General features: G+C 38.4%; 1 long non-coding RNA gene across 1 annotated transcript; it reads left to right on the forward strand.

Annotated features, from left to right (window-relative positions):
* The first annotated feature begins 8 nt into the window (after window positions 1-8).
* Window positions 9-13,195, forward strand: LOC121132993. The gene is made up of 3 exons (XR_005869708.1): window positions 9-93; window positions 2,717-2,925; window positions 12,756-13,195. It is a non-coding gene; the product is annotated as an uncharacterized LOC121132993 (long non-coding RNA).
* Window positions 13,196-15,692: the final 2,497 nt, after the last annotated feature.

Here is a 15,692-nt window from a genome sequence, read left to right on the forward strand (position 1 = left end):
CCTTCCCCCAACCCTCCGTGCCTCCCTCCTCCTTGTCACCTTCCCAAAAGCCAGGCGCAGGCGAGCAGAGCCAACAGCAACAAGTTCAAAAAGGTGCGGGGGAGGCGAGCCGCCCAGGCCACTCGCTCCTGCCAACTTACTGCGCGGCCGGTGTCCCCGGGGTCGCGGCGCTGCGGGGCTGCGGGGTGCCGGGACTGCGGGGCTGTCGGGCTGCGGGGCAGGCGGCTGCGGCGGCGGTGGCAGCTGCGTGGGGCCGGGGCCGAGGTGCGAGCGGGCTGGCGTCCGGGCGCGGAGGCAGGAGGCGCTCGGCGGCGCGGGGGCGCGAGAGGGCTGCTCGCTGCTTCCCCGCCAGTGGGTGGTCCCTCATCTCCCCCAGGCTCCGCGCGCTGCTCTGCCCGTGCGATCGATAAATAAGCAGGGAAGAGAGCGAGAGCCGCACGCACGCCCCGCCACGCAGGTTAGGCAAAGGCAAAGGCAAAGGCGTCTCCTGCCTTTCCCTCGCCTTGACCTTTCTCCGCCCCCGCCCCCCCTGGGCTCCTCTCGCTCCACCCTAGCCACCCACCAACCAAGGCACCAAATGTCACCAAGGGACTCGAGCATCCAGGTGGTTCGGCCCCAGGGATGAGCGAGCCTCCGGATGAACAAAGAGAAGCTTCAAGGCTCTTGGCAGCTGCTGTTTGGTGGAGGAGAGGAGGAAGGGGACCGGTGGCTTAGTGCTGCCTCCGGAGGAGCCCCGGTTCCAGATGAGCATGGGAAAGAGGGGAAAAAAAAATTCGAGAAAAGCTGGGAAGGAGGGTGAGCGGAGCGGAACGCAAAGGAATTGGTTGTCTTCTGGGGGCGAGTGGGTCGCAAAACCTGCAAAGCTCCGCGGCAGAATTTTTAAGTGATTCCTCTCTTTCTTTCATTTTTTTAGAAATGTATTTTTGTTCAAAACAGATGTTAACGTTACTGAGGTTAATATATTACCTACCCAACTTGCTGAAAAAGTCAGACAAGTCTCCTTGGCTAGGTCTTGCCACAACTCCTTTCCCCTGTCCTTTGCAAATGACTGGAGAATTTAGACCCTTTTTTAAATGTCAGAGTGCAGGGGCGTGCGTCTGTGAGAGTGTCTTTTCATGCTCTTTGCGCATCCCTGCGCATATCTAAAATGGCCAAAGGAGGAAAAGGTGTCCGGGTGAAGGGTGAGTGATGTGAGGAGAGACAGGAAAATTGTAGTGGCCAACCGATTTTGGTCTTCATGTACCCCGCCCCCAGTCATTAGGTGTCTTCCTTAAAACCAAGGTTTTGACATCCATAGCCACTAGATGGCGTGAGTGGCGAGAAGTTAAATCTGCATCTAGGGTAGTTGCTTTAGAAAGGCAAAGGATAAGAAAAATCTACTGATTCAACGGAGAATCCGATCACATAAGCACCCTTAAACTCTCTACCACCCATCTTTTTAGTGTTCATATGGGACCTACTATTCAGACTTCAGACTGCATTTTGATGGATATGGAATATTATGTAGAGAAGGTCCTGTTTAAAATTGTCTCTAAAAATTAAATCTGAAGTAGCATTATCAGCAAAATCATTAAGATCGTTGGAAAAGCGAGGTTCACGTTGACTCATTAGGAAGACCAGCTTTACTTCGGCATAAAAATTGCTGTTCAGGGCTTTGTTTGCTTGTCCTTGGTTTGGGAAGTAAGTGGATTGTAATGCGCTGTAAAGAGAGTGACTTCCAAGAGATCATAGGCATTATGTGCCAACTTGAAATGGAACCTATGAGCTTAAGGTTTAGAAAATCGTCAGATAATGAGATTAAGCAGCCCCTATAGTCTGTGGGATTGTCTGTCAAGACAGATAGTTTGTTGTGTTTGCTTGTATGTGGAGGTTTAGGGATTCCAGTGCAAGTAGATAGTGCAGCTGCAGCTAATGTAACATAGAAGTTTAAACACGTGCTATGTATTTGTTTGTGTTAGCTGAGTGAAGGATGCTTGCAAAGCTGAAAACTATAAAATAGAAAGGAGGGAGCGGTTGTCTGACAGTTGTTATTAAAAAAAAAGGAGAACCTAATAAAAAGATGTCATCATGCCAACACAAAGGCATGGCATTTAAGTAAGAGACGTGAGTGCTAAATACCAATAATACACGCTACCCTGTAAAGATGGGACAAGCAAGTGAAACAGACAATTTACCCTTTCCTTGTGGGAGAAAAAACACAAATATAAAGCAACATTAACTGCATGGAAGCCTTAGATAATGCAACTTTCACAATTTAGGAGGGAATTGTGATCTGCCCTCCTCAAGTGCTTCTCACAGTACAGAGAGAGCTTTAGAATTAAAAACATCTAGATTCAAATTCCTGCCTAGGAAGTGACTTCCTAGTTTCATTTAACAAACTGCTTAACTTCTATGAATAAAAATGGTAGATAAGGAAACAAAACATTTAGAGGTGATATTTAAAGGTAATATTTCCAAACTCCAATGTGTTTAAGGTATTCCTTAGAACATGGGAATTAGCTCTTTTATTACTTAAATGCTGGTGCAATTCATGCTCTCTGTCTTGTGCTTAGAATTCTCCCAAAGACATCATACTTACTACGGTCCCCAAATAAAGCCTGCCTCCATCTCCCAACAGGCAAATGCCTGATATTTTTGTTGTCATTCATTCATTCATAGAAGTGTGTGGAGATTACATGTCAAACACCCAACAGAGTGCTTGTATTTTCTTTCCTAGTCCAAAGATGCCGGTTCATCCTTGTGGTCTTCCCACCCTTGTATACTGTATGGTACCGATTAAGTGGGAGGCAAAGAGACAAACTCAGCCACACAATACTGAATTCATCACCATAGTCTTCAAACCACATCAGCTTCTGTTTTCCGCTCCTGACAAGTGAAGACCAGAAAAACCTGCATCACCTGTCCTCGCAGACTCTCAGGGACCCAGTAAGTCTGAATATTCCATACTCACTACAATTCCTCCTTACATGGCACTTAGAGAGTTTTAAAAAAAGCTATTTTAAGAGTTGTAAGGAATAATATAGCTCTTCAGGGTATCACCTACTTCCCCTAAAGGTATCATGTCACATCCTACAAAATCACAGTCAAAAAGATAACATTTATACCCTGACATGATTGGAACAGCCACACAAACATGTCACAAGAGGGAGGTTTATGAAAACATATATCTATTGCTCACAGTTCTGGAAGCTGGAAATCCATGGTCAAGTAACGAGCAGTATATTGGTATTTATTTGGTGAGGAATTGCTTTCTGATTAAGAGATGGGTCCTCCAAACTGTGTCTCACATGTTACAAAAAGAAGACCGGCCTACTACTACTGCAACTACTACTGCTGCTGCTACTACTACTACTACTACTACTACTACTACTACTACTACTACTCACACACACACACACACACACACACACACACACCAATACTAACATTGAAATGTCTGATCTAATCATTACTTTCATGATGCCGTGGCCTCCCAAAGGTCCCATATACTATTGCTATTTCACTGGAGAGCACATTTCAACATGAATTTAGAGACCACAAACTTTTTCAGTATAGATGGTGTAATCTCCTGATGGTATTCAAATTCACTCATTTTACAAATGCTAACTTTTGTCCTTACACTTAGTTACAGATTTTGTTAGTGTTTATTGTCCCCCATCATAATAGAGATGATACATATTACAATAACAAAGATTCCTTTTTATGACTATAACATAGTGTCACACCCTATAACTCTTGTCATCCATCCACTAATCTGTTCTCTACTATTTATGACTTTGAGAATGTTATCCTAAAATGGCTCCTGAAGTATATAAATTTTTAAGATTGTCCAATGTGAGAAAATTTAAGATTGCTAAAGAAACTTGAATCTTCTGGTCATGTAGGACACAGAGCTAAAGTGTGTGAGCACTGGTTGTCTGAGCACAAAATCATAATGGGTACCTATCAATCCTCCTGAATTTTTGTAATTTTACACTCATCTATTTCAGTCAAATCTCCACTTACCCTGCTGCACCGTCTCATCCTCACTTTACAATGGGTAGCCATACACAAACAAATTGAACTCTAATTCAGTTAATCCTAAAATATCCCCTTACTATCGTAGTATATTAATGATTCAGATACAATCATCCTATATTAACTACTGTCTACCCTGGCTTTTTATTTGGATTTCATCATGGTTTTATTTTTAATTTTTCTAATGACAAATTTAATTGTAGATTTTTTATTTTAATTTTTTATTAATTTTACATACCAACCAAAGTTCCCCCTCCTTTCCCTCCTCCTGTACCCTTCCACTTTCCCCGCAACCCACCTACTCCCATCCACTCCTTAGAAGGAGTAAGGCCTCCCTTGGGGAGTCAAGAAAGTTGATGCAGGAACAAGACCCTCCTCCCTGCATCAAGGCTGAGCAAAGCAACCAACCACAGGAAATGGGTTCCAAAAAGCCAGCTCATGCACCAAGGGAAGATCCTAGTCTTATTGCCAGGAGCCCCTCAAACAGACCAAGCTACACAACTGTCACCCCTATGCAGACAGGCTAGTTAGGTACCATGCAGGTTACCCAGACATCCATCTAGAGTCCTTGAGCTCTTGGGACCTCAAGTCATCTGTCTCTGTGGGTTTCCTTATCATGATCTTGACCCACCTTGTTTATATAATCACCCCTCCCTCTCTTCCACTGAATTCCTGAAGCTCGGCCTGGTGCTTGGCTATGGATCTCTGCGTTTGCTTCCATCAGTTACTGGATGAAGGTTCTATGATGACAGTTCTAGTGGTGTTTGCCATCTGTACGTATTCTTCCGTAAAGTGTGTATGACTGACTTCCGTAAAGTGTAAAAGTCTGTTTTTAATATGATTGGTCTTTAATGTTTGCTTTCAGGACTGTGTATATATTCTGAAAAGATTTCCTGGATCATTTATGTTGTTTTCAAATGTTTTTTGTGTAACTTGTTTTGAATATTTTTCATCAGTCTATTGTAATGCAAAGATTTTAATTTTGATGACAGTTTATCAATTTTCTCCTTTTGTTGGTTTCAAGTAAAAACTATAATTGCTAAATATTTTCTTTAAAAACTTTATATTTTACATTATCAAACTATTGTCTATTTTGAGTTAAATAGACATAATATATGTTTTATTCTTCTGTTTTTTCACTTCTGTTTTTTAAATCTTAAACCAGTTAATATGGAGTTTTACCTTTTATTGAAATGGATGGTCTTCCCCTATTGATATGTTTTTGCACCTTTGTCAGATCTGTGTTGAATTATTGTGTGCATCTGTTTCTGGTTTTCTATCCTATTCCTTTGATTGCTGTGTCTGTAACAATCACTAACATTACCCCTCCCCCTTTTGATTCTTGTAGTTGTACAGTAACTCCATACCAGGTGAAAAAATTCATTCTGCTTTATAATTTATTTTCTCCAAATTGTTTTAGCTATTGTATGTCCTTCCTTTCCATATAAATTTTGTGATAAACTTGTCTGCATGTGTAGAAAAAGATTATGATTTTAACAGGTATTATATTGCATCTATAAATCAACTTGGGAAGCATTGACAGGTTTCCTACATTGAGTGTCTCTCCATGTATTTTGCTTTTTTATTGTTTTCATCAGCACTTTGTAATTTTCAAGATACAGATATTGTACATGTTTTTATTAGGTTTATGCCTAAATTGTGTTTCCTGTGGAGAAATTTTAGTCTTTTATATTTTCCTTTTCATATAGCCATTCTTCATGCATAGAAGTCTGATGAATTTTTCCTTATCGATTCTGTGCCTTGAAATTTTGTTGAACTACATTGTTCTCGATTTTTCTTTAAATACAATCATGGCATTTGCAAATAGAATCTGTTATTTATTTCTTCGCAACCTTCATAAATTTTGTATAGGATATGGCTCATATTGAATCTAAATGATGCCAGAACTACTCTCCATAGTGTTCTATTTGTTCAGAGATTAGTCCTTAGAAATGAAGATGAAGATACTCAGAATCTCAACTTCTTCTATCCTACAAACTCCATGTCTTTCTACTTTGACTTTAGTCTGCTACCATCTTACTCAGATAAGTCTAGCTTGCAGAAGTTAGAGTTTGTTTTGTCCTCATCAGGGAATGGTCCATGTTTCTCTTTTCCTCAGTTAAGTCATGGGGAAAATCATATAACCTCTTCAAAAAAGTCCAGTTTATGTATTTCAGAAGAAATCCTAATAGATGTGATTTGTTTGTGACCCTCCACCTCCTAAGAAATTCAAACAATGCAAAATGATTTTAGTATTTACTTTGCTGTTGCTGTGGTAAAATACAGCAAATATAAACAACTTATAAAAGAGTTTAATTTGGATTCTGTTTCCAGAGGAGAAATCATAATGCTTAAAAGAGCAAGGCAGTGTGCCTGGGACTGAGAAGTTGGCTGATCACGTCTCAACTCCACACAGGATGCAGAGGGAAGAAATTTAAAGGAGGGGGACACTGTAAAACACTCAAAGCCCACCTCCAGTTTTGTGTTTCTTGCAGCTAGACTGTACAACATAAGGGTTCTATAACAACCACACACACACACACACACACACAGTAGTACCACCAACAGGCACCAAATGTTCAAACATAGGAGCATATAGAGGACATTTTTCATCCAAATCACCATAATGAACAAAACTTCTCACAGTAATTGAAAGAATATGTCTCGCATCCTTCCAATCTTATTGTTAAAAGGTAACAGTATTTTATCCTTTCAGTTGCTGAATAGTGTTCATTGTGTATTTATACAATATTTTCTTCAGCCATTCATTTATATATTGAAAACAACTGCTGCTGTAAACATGGGAATGCAAGTTTTTCTTCAGCAGACTTACTTCAGTTTCTCTGGTTAAACCCCCAGGAGTGGGGATGTTACAGCCATATGGCAGTTCTGTTTCTTCATTTTTAGTAATATTTATATGATGTTTTATATTGATGTCACCTAGGAATGGAACCTTTGGGAATACCTCTGAGGAATTTTCTTAATTAGGTTAATTGATGTGGAAAGACCCACCCCAAATGCAGGTGGCACCGTTTCAAGGACTTGGTCCTGAACTAAATTAAAAAGAGAAAGTTTGTGAGTATTAGCAATTTTTACTCTCTGCCTCCTGAACACCAATGCAATGTGACTAGCCAGTCTCTTGCTCCCAACATCTTGCCTCTATCTCCTTGGCCTGAAACCATGATCCTCTCAAACTATTAGCTTGAATGGACCCTTTCTTTCCTTCAGTTGCTTCTTCATACATATTTTCTTACAGCAAGAAGAAAAGTGGCTGGTCAATTCTATAGCCTTTGCTCTAATAGCTGATTTATTTTACATCCTCTCTTAGCGTGTGAGGATGCTGCTTACTGCACAACCTAGCCGATTTCATCCTGTGCTTTTGAATATATCCTAAATGCAGTGCAGTTCAATACTGTTGTAGTTTTGTTGTACATTTCTCTGATATGTTTTTTTTCACATACTTGATTTGAGAAATGTCTATTCAGTTAAATGTCCATTTGTATTGGATTTTTCTTTCTGTTGTTTGAATTCTGTGTGTATTCTGGACACCAATCCTTTGTTTAACAAAAAAGTTCTCAAACTTTTCCCTTGCTCTGTAGTATATACACTGCAAATTTATTCATTGTTTATTAAAACACGGTAGCTGGCACTATGTCTTGGTGGGTGAAGCACTTGCCGCACAAGTGTAGAGACCTGTATTCAAATGATCAGAACTCACGTAAATCCATGGCAGTGCCCGTCTGCAATCCTGTTACTCCTGCAATGAGATAAGAGATGGAACATCCACAAGCACACATTACATCTAGCCTTCTGCATCCCACTGTGAGCAGCAAGACACCATGTCTCAAACAAGGTGGGAGGTGAGGACCAACGCCAGTCTTTGTTCTGACCTCTCCACAAGTGCTGTGGTTTATACACACTACACTTGCATACAGTAACATGCATGCACACACATACCCTCATAATCATGCACACACAAAAAAACCCGATTTTTAAAAGCAGTCTATCCATTCACATTATTTGCTAAAAGTTAGAATGTCCTATATTTCCACTATTCAAACATACTTTTATTTAGGGAGTTTTATTACATTCTAGATTAGCACACAAAGTACTGAGTTTCCTTCAATCTTCCCTCAAGCTCAATTCTTTTATTTTACCCAGGAATAAAGTTTGGCACACTGATAAGATAAAGGAGACATATGAATGACACATCATTGTTAAGGCTGGTTAAATGCTTAAAACATTGATATTTCAAAACCTCTAGCATACAGTCACTGTGGCAAGTGCCATGACCTGTATCTCCCTTTGGGGCACCATTAAAAGGATAAGCTGACAACTTGAACTTGATTTATTTTATTCCTTTGGCTACTCTCAAAGTTCTTTCCAGGTTTTAAACATTGAATAATGCCAATTTAAAAACAGTTTCCATAAATTCATTTATTTCATATGTAGACTATTCTTAGCGATATTTTACATAGTTCTTATAGTCATGCTGTTTAGAAGTCTCTAGCCTGCTCCTCAACCTGAGCTCACATAACCGAATTTTGAAGTCACAACTTTGGCCACAAATAAAAAGGCTTTTTGAATGGTAGATGACTGAAATGCTATTCACATTGAAATGTGCAGTGAATCTGAATTGTTTCTTTAAACATCTGCCAATGTTACATTGCGCAGCTTAATTGCTAGCCTTGGTTCCCATACTCTTCTACCATCATTCCTTAGCATGTATCAAATTAGTATACTCTGTTTCTTTCTGATATATTAATAAAAGTATGCTTCATATTTATATATATTATATACCTTAGATTGCATAAATACCAGATATAAAAGTTTAAACCATGCTTCAGAAGGCTAACAACTTTTTTTAAACGCAGAATCAGAGCAGAATCATTGCCTGATTTCTTTCTTGTAAGAGTTCAAAATCACTACTCCATGTCCTAACACACTGAACTGTATACACTAAACACATGAAATTCTTCATTATCCAATATAAACATGATTTTGTTATAAACATATTATACGCCTCATGCACTTTGGTGTTTTTTTACATATGACCTAGGAAAAGAGAAGAAAAAAAGGGAAAAATAGAAGGGAAAAGTCAGTTGTTGACACATTGTTTTTATCAATCATTCATGACAAGTTGACCATTAGATGCACCAGTATCCTAGTTACTGAAATTCAATCTATCTTAATTGAGCTAGCTAATGAGAGAAAGAATAACAGATTTGGAGAGAATAGAACTCTGCTTTAGCCCAAATTAATATTATTTGTGCATTTTACTTTAGAATCTTACGTGTTTTCTATCTGAACTTGTGTTTGTTAGAGATGAGGAAGAAGAGAAGAATGAGAAAACTATAAATGCCCCTCTAAAGATCTGTATTATAGCCTTGGGAATAATTGCTATGGAGTCATTCTAGTGCCATAAGAATTGAGTACCTAGGGGAAGGGGGCAGACAGAATGCTGAGAAGCACAGTTCTTTTATCTTAACTAGAAAAGAACACATTCTTACTAGTGTCATGTGCAGCATGGTACAAGATGAACTGAGTCAAATAGTTTGTAGGACATTCACAACCTTGAAGAGGTCTTACAAGGACAAGAATTTTTCATCTGAGTATCTGTGTTCTGCTAGAAACTTTCCAATCTGATTTACTTTATATATTATTTGATATACTCAGACAAGTCATTCTTTGCATGAAGTATACTTGCTTCATTATTATTTTTTTGTAAAATCATGTGGTTACTTTTAATATATAACTCTAAGTAGAACTTTTAAAAAAGCAGAAAAATGCAATACTCAAAAAATTGATAAATAGAAACAAATCCTGTATTATCTCAGTTTATAAATTGATAGTATATGAATGTTGTTTTTTATTAAGCCTGTGTTAGGTTTCAATTTTAATGAAGAATATCAGTTATTTAATAGATGTCTATTAAGCAGGTTTTCCATTTACAGTTGTTCCAGTCACTCAGGAAAATACTAATTGAGGGAATTTATTAATATTTGTTCTTCTAAGTGTATGAATTCTCCTTCTTCCTCATTGTGTGAAACCCATGTGGTGATAGTCCTCCCACTGACCTTAACAGGATTTTGGTGATAAGAATTCAAGTAGCATCCAGTTTTGAATACTTATTAAGGAATTGCCTTTGATGATCTTACTCTAATTTTCAATATTTTTGATACATTGCTTTCTCTTTAGAAAGTGTAACTACACCATGTCTCTCTTCCTTTTCCTGCCTCCAACCCTTTCCATGCAAACACTACCTTTCCTTCTCTCAATTTCATGATCTCTATTTCTGTGAACACATCGCATATCACACACACACACACATACACACACACAAAACACACATGTATATATTTCTAAATGTATGAATATAATCATATACTGTGTCCAATATGTATAATGTTACTGGCTTCAGGTCTGACCACTTGGTTTGAATAAGCAGTATTTTTACATGGATTAATTGTATTCTGAATACAGTCATCTGTAACCTTTCTGTGTTAACAAGGCTTTGCATTATTAGTAGTGAAATGAGGCATAAATAATTGAATAAATATCTTTAAATTTTAAAAACTTTACTGTATGAATATAAAAATGTTCTAAGATTTAAAAGAGAAATAGGAGCAACATTGATGTAAGATGGTGATACTATAGACTATCTCCAATAAAGCTGGTATGGACATAGTTGAGCAAGTGTCCTCATGGTATTATTGAGCATCCATTGGGTATGTGTCTAAGAATGGTATCACTAAGTCTTCAGGTAGATTTTCTGGAAAACCACCATCCTGATTTCCAAAGTTTGCACTCCCACCAGCAATGGAGGAGTATTCCTCTTGCTCCACATCCTCTCCAGCAAAAGCTGTCATTTGTGTTTTTGATCTTAGTCATTCTGATAGGTGTAAAATGTAACCTTAGTCGTTTGCCTTTCTCTGATGGCTAACAATGTTGAACATTCTTTTAAGTGTTACTCTGCCATTTGAGATTCTTCTGTTGAGAATTCTGTTTAAGTATGTACCCTCCTTTTTTATCCCTAGATTTTTAAATTTAGAAACAATCTTATTTTACATGTCAATCCCAGTTCCCTCTCCCTCCTATCCTCCCATACCCCCTACCAACCACTATCCCATCCCCCTTCAGCTCCTCAAAGAGAGTGAGGGCTTCCATGGGAGACAATCAAAGTCTGTCACATCATTTTGGACAGAGTCTAGACCCTTCTCCATCTGTCTAGTCTGAGGGAGTATCCCTCTTTGGGGAATGGACTCCCAATGTCCATTCATACATTAGGGATACATACTGTTCCAATATCAGAAGTCCCATAGAATGTCCAGGCCTTCTATGTGACACCTAAATTCAGGGGGCCTGGTTCAGTCCTATGCTGAGCTCCCCCTCCTTCAGGTCAGCTGTTTCTGTGGGTTTCCTCAGTCTGGTCTTGACCCCTGGATTCCAAGAGTACGGCTCAGTGTTTAGCTGTGGATGTCTGCTTCTGCTTCTATCAGCAGTGGATGAAGGCATATAAGGTAGTTATCAATCCCATTATTGGGGAAGGACATTTAAGGTAGTCTTTCCACTGTTGCTTAGATTCTTGGTTGGGGGTCATCCTTGTAGATCCATGAAAATTTCCCTAGTGTTAGATTTCTCTTTATACAAAAAGTGGCTCCTTATATTAAGGTATCTCCTTTCTTGCTCTCCTGTATTCTTCCCTCTTTAATTGGATTATTTGGGTTAATGATGTCTAGTTTCTTGAGTTCTTCATATAATTTGGAGATCAGCCCTCTCTTGGATGTGGGGTTATTGAGGGTCATTTCCCATTCTGTAGGTTGTCATTTTGTCCTGTTGATAGTGTCTTTTGCCTTATGCTTTTCAGCTTCATGAGGTCCATTTATCAATTGTCAATCTTAGTGGCTGCACTGGGTTTCTGTCTTTTATATACCTTTCTAGGCCTGGGATTATAGGCATGAGCTTTAATTCCCTTTTATACTGATTCAATCTTGTGTAGTGTAGATCTGGGTAGCCTTACATTCACAGAGAGATCCGTCTACCCATGTTCCCTGACTCCTGTGATTAAAAGTGTGTGCCACCATGTCCCAGCTTCTATTGCTAACTAGTGTGGCTTCTGGGATTAGAGGTACATAGAGCTTGTGGCTGACTTTGCATTTTGATCCTTGGTGGCTTCTTTAAATCATAAGCATTATATCAGCACATAGAAGTATGGAAATTTCCCAAGACCAACTACTTGGTGAAAGCTAATATGCAGATTTGCAAAGACAGTTTAGATTTGATGATCACACCTTGGTGCTTTGTCTTATAGTATCTTTGCATGCTTCGGACAGGGTTGAAGAATCAGGAGAAATGACTGAATCATTTACAAAAATTATACAAGGCTGAAAAGAAGCCTTCAATGATTTTTTACAAAGATTGACTTTAAACTGTAAAGAGAATGATATCAGATCAGTAAGTTAGACAAATATTAATTAAATCTTTGCTTTTGAAAATGATAATTCAGAATGCAAAAGGGTGATTAGGCCATTAAAGACAAGATCAGCACAAATAGATGAATCAACTAGAAATGCAGTTAATATTTATCTTTGGCATATTATGCTGCTTTGATGGGAGAAATAATATCTAAAATCTTTAGAAAAATTAAAATGTCAGATGGTTTAATTTGAAAAACAAGGTCATTTGAAAAGGGATTGTAAAAGAGACATTCCTAAAAACAATGTTTTTTTTTTTTCTAGAGAGAATCTAAACAGAAGGCCCAAGTCATCCGGACTATGCAGAATGTGTGGTAAAGGTTGCCATTGAGCTAATGAATGCAGAACCAAAAGGGACATGTAAGGTAACCCTATGACATTGAGAAGCACCTTAGAGAGTCTCTGGGAGGTCCCAAAGTTAAATTTGGTTCAGTCATCCCCATCAGCATTGGGTGTATCCAGAAACTTCTTGTTCCACCTGCCAGTTCCCAAATAACCCATCTAAGACTTAATATTGATTACAATAGCTTGGCCAATTGCTCAGGCATATCACTGGCTACCTCTCACAATTAAATTAACCTTCCTATTGTTTTTATATTATACCATGAGGCTTTTGGCCTGTTACCTCATTCTGCCTTCTCTTTCTCCATAACTGTGTTTGGATTATAGACAAGCTCTTGGTGATAGAAAGAATATAATAAAGCAGTACAGAAAACAGATGCTAAACATACAGGCTGTACTAAAACAGGATGCTAGTGCCAAACCTACAGAGCAACCAAAACTCTACCCTTAAAATGGCTAACAGATAAACCTGTCTGAGTAGGACAATGGCCTATGACATCTGAGAAGTTAGAGGCTTTGGAGAAGTTAGTTCAGGAACAGCTAGATGCTGGACATATCGAGGAATCAACTAGTGCATGGAATTAACCTGTTTTTGTTATCAAGAAGAAGCCTGGTAAGTGGAGAATGGTTACTGATCTTAGAGTCATCAACAAGGTCATTCAGCCTATGGGGTCTCTACAACCTAGGATGCTGCTACCTTCTCTAATACCTAAGTATTGGCCAATTATAGTTACAGATTTAAAAGACTGCTTATTCACTATACCATTACAAGAAAACGACAGAGAAAAGTTCACCTTCACAGTACCTACCAATAATAATTCCTGACTGGTACAAAGATTCCAGTGGAAGGTGCTGCATCAAGGTATGTTAAATAGCCGAACATTGTGTCAATATTTTGTGCATAAACCTCTAGAAATAATCAATAAACAATTTCCACATTCGTTAATATATTATTATATGAATGATATATTACTGTCTGATTCAAATAAGGATACTTTGGAAAAGGTGTTTGAAGCAGTAAAGGAAACTTTGCCTCGCTGGGGATTACAAATCGCTCCAGAAAAAAAACACAAAGAGGAGATTATATTAATTGTTTAGGTTATAAAATAGACTCTCAGAAAATCAGACCACAGAAAGTACAGATCAGAAGAGATCGTTACCAGACTCTTAATGATCTTCAAAAACTATCAGGGGAAATCTCTCAATTACAGACAATTATCGGTGTAGAAGGGCATGATTTAAAACACCTGAAAATGGCTTTAAAAGGAGATAGAGACTGAAATAGCTCACGATTACTATCAGCTGAGGCTGAAAAGTAATTAGAATTGGTAGAAAAGAGAATATTAGAAGCACATGTGGACCGTGTGGATCCAAAACTGGACTGTATTCTGGTTATTTTACCATCTAGAGAATAACCCTCAGGAATTTTAATGCAGAGGGAAGACATCATCATACTAGAATGGGTATTTCTGCCACATAAACAAAATAAAAAACTGAAAACATATATAGAAAAGCTCTCAGATTTGATATTGAAAGGTAAGTTAAGGTTTCATCAACTGACTGGGAAAGACCTAGCTGAAATTATTGTACCTTTGACTAATGAGGAAATTTCCTCCTTATGGAAGGATAATGAGTATTGTCAAATAGCTTGCAGTGACTTTTTGGGAACAACTATCCCAAAAGAGAGAGAATCAAATTCATAAAGAAAACAATTTGGATTCTTCCATGTATTGTGAGACAAACACCTATTTCTGGAGTTCTTACCTTCTACGCGGATGCAAACAAATCAAGTAAGGCAGGATATCAATGTGAAATATAAGGAAAGTAGTTCAAAGACCTTACGACTATGTACAAAAGGGAGAGTTATATGCCATTCTCATGGTACTTAAAGACTTTACAGAGCCTCTCAATATAGTCACAGATTCTTAGTATGCAGAGAGACTTGTCTTGCACATAGAGACTGCAGAATTTGTTCCTGATGGCACAGAATTAACCACATTGTTTTTACAATTACAGGAAACCATCAGAAACAGGACTCATCCTATATATATATATAACACACATCAGATCCCATACAGGTCTTCCAGGTCCTCTGGTGCATGGCAATGATGAAATTGATCATTTATTAATAGGTAATGTGTTGGAAGCTTCAGAATTTCATAAGAAACATCATGTTAACAGCAAAGGTTTAAAGAAGGGTTTTTGCATCACCTGGCAACAAGCCAAAGAAATAGTAAGAAATTGTCCCACTTGCTCATTCTACAATCAAACTCCACTACCATTAGGTTTTAATCCTAAAGATATTCAGAGAAATGAACTTTGGCAAATGGATGTATTTCACTTCCCAGAATTTGGCAGTTTGAAAATATGTACACCATACCATAGACATGTTCTCAGGCTTCCAATGGGCTACTGCCCTCAGCTCTGAAAAGGCTAATTCTGTTATTACACACCTCTTAGTGGTGATGGCTGTTATGAGTATACCTGTAAAAATAAAAACTGACAATGCTTCAGCATATGTCTCCAGTAAATTAGAACAATTTTTCAAATATTACAATATAAAACATGTAACTGGTATAGCATACAATCCCACAGGACAAGCAATGGTTGAAAGATCTAATGGAACCTTAAAAGACATGCTTCATAAACATCCAGGGGGAACAAAGACCCCCAACACAGGTTACATAATGCCTTACTAATACTGAATTTTCTTAATGCTAATGAAAAATGACAAACTGCATCAGAAAGACACTGGACTACAGAGAAGACTTCTGAACTGAACCAACGGGTGTATTTTAAGGATGTTATGACCTCTGTCCGGAAAACAGCATATGTCTTACTTTGGGGAAGGGGTTTTTG

The sequence above is a fragment of the Mesocricetus auratus genome, unplaced genomic scaffold, assembly GCF_017639785.1.
Source record: "Mesocricetus auratus isolate SY011 unplaced genomic scaffold, BCM_Maur_2.0 Super-Scaffold_100019, whole genome shotgun sequence".
NCBI classification, from domain to species: domain Eukaryota; kingdom Metazoa; phylum Chordata; class Mammalia; order Rodentia; family Cricetidae; genus Mesocricetus; species Mesocricetus auratus.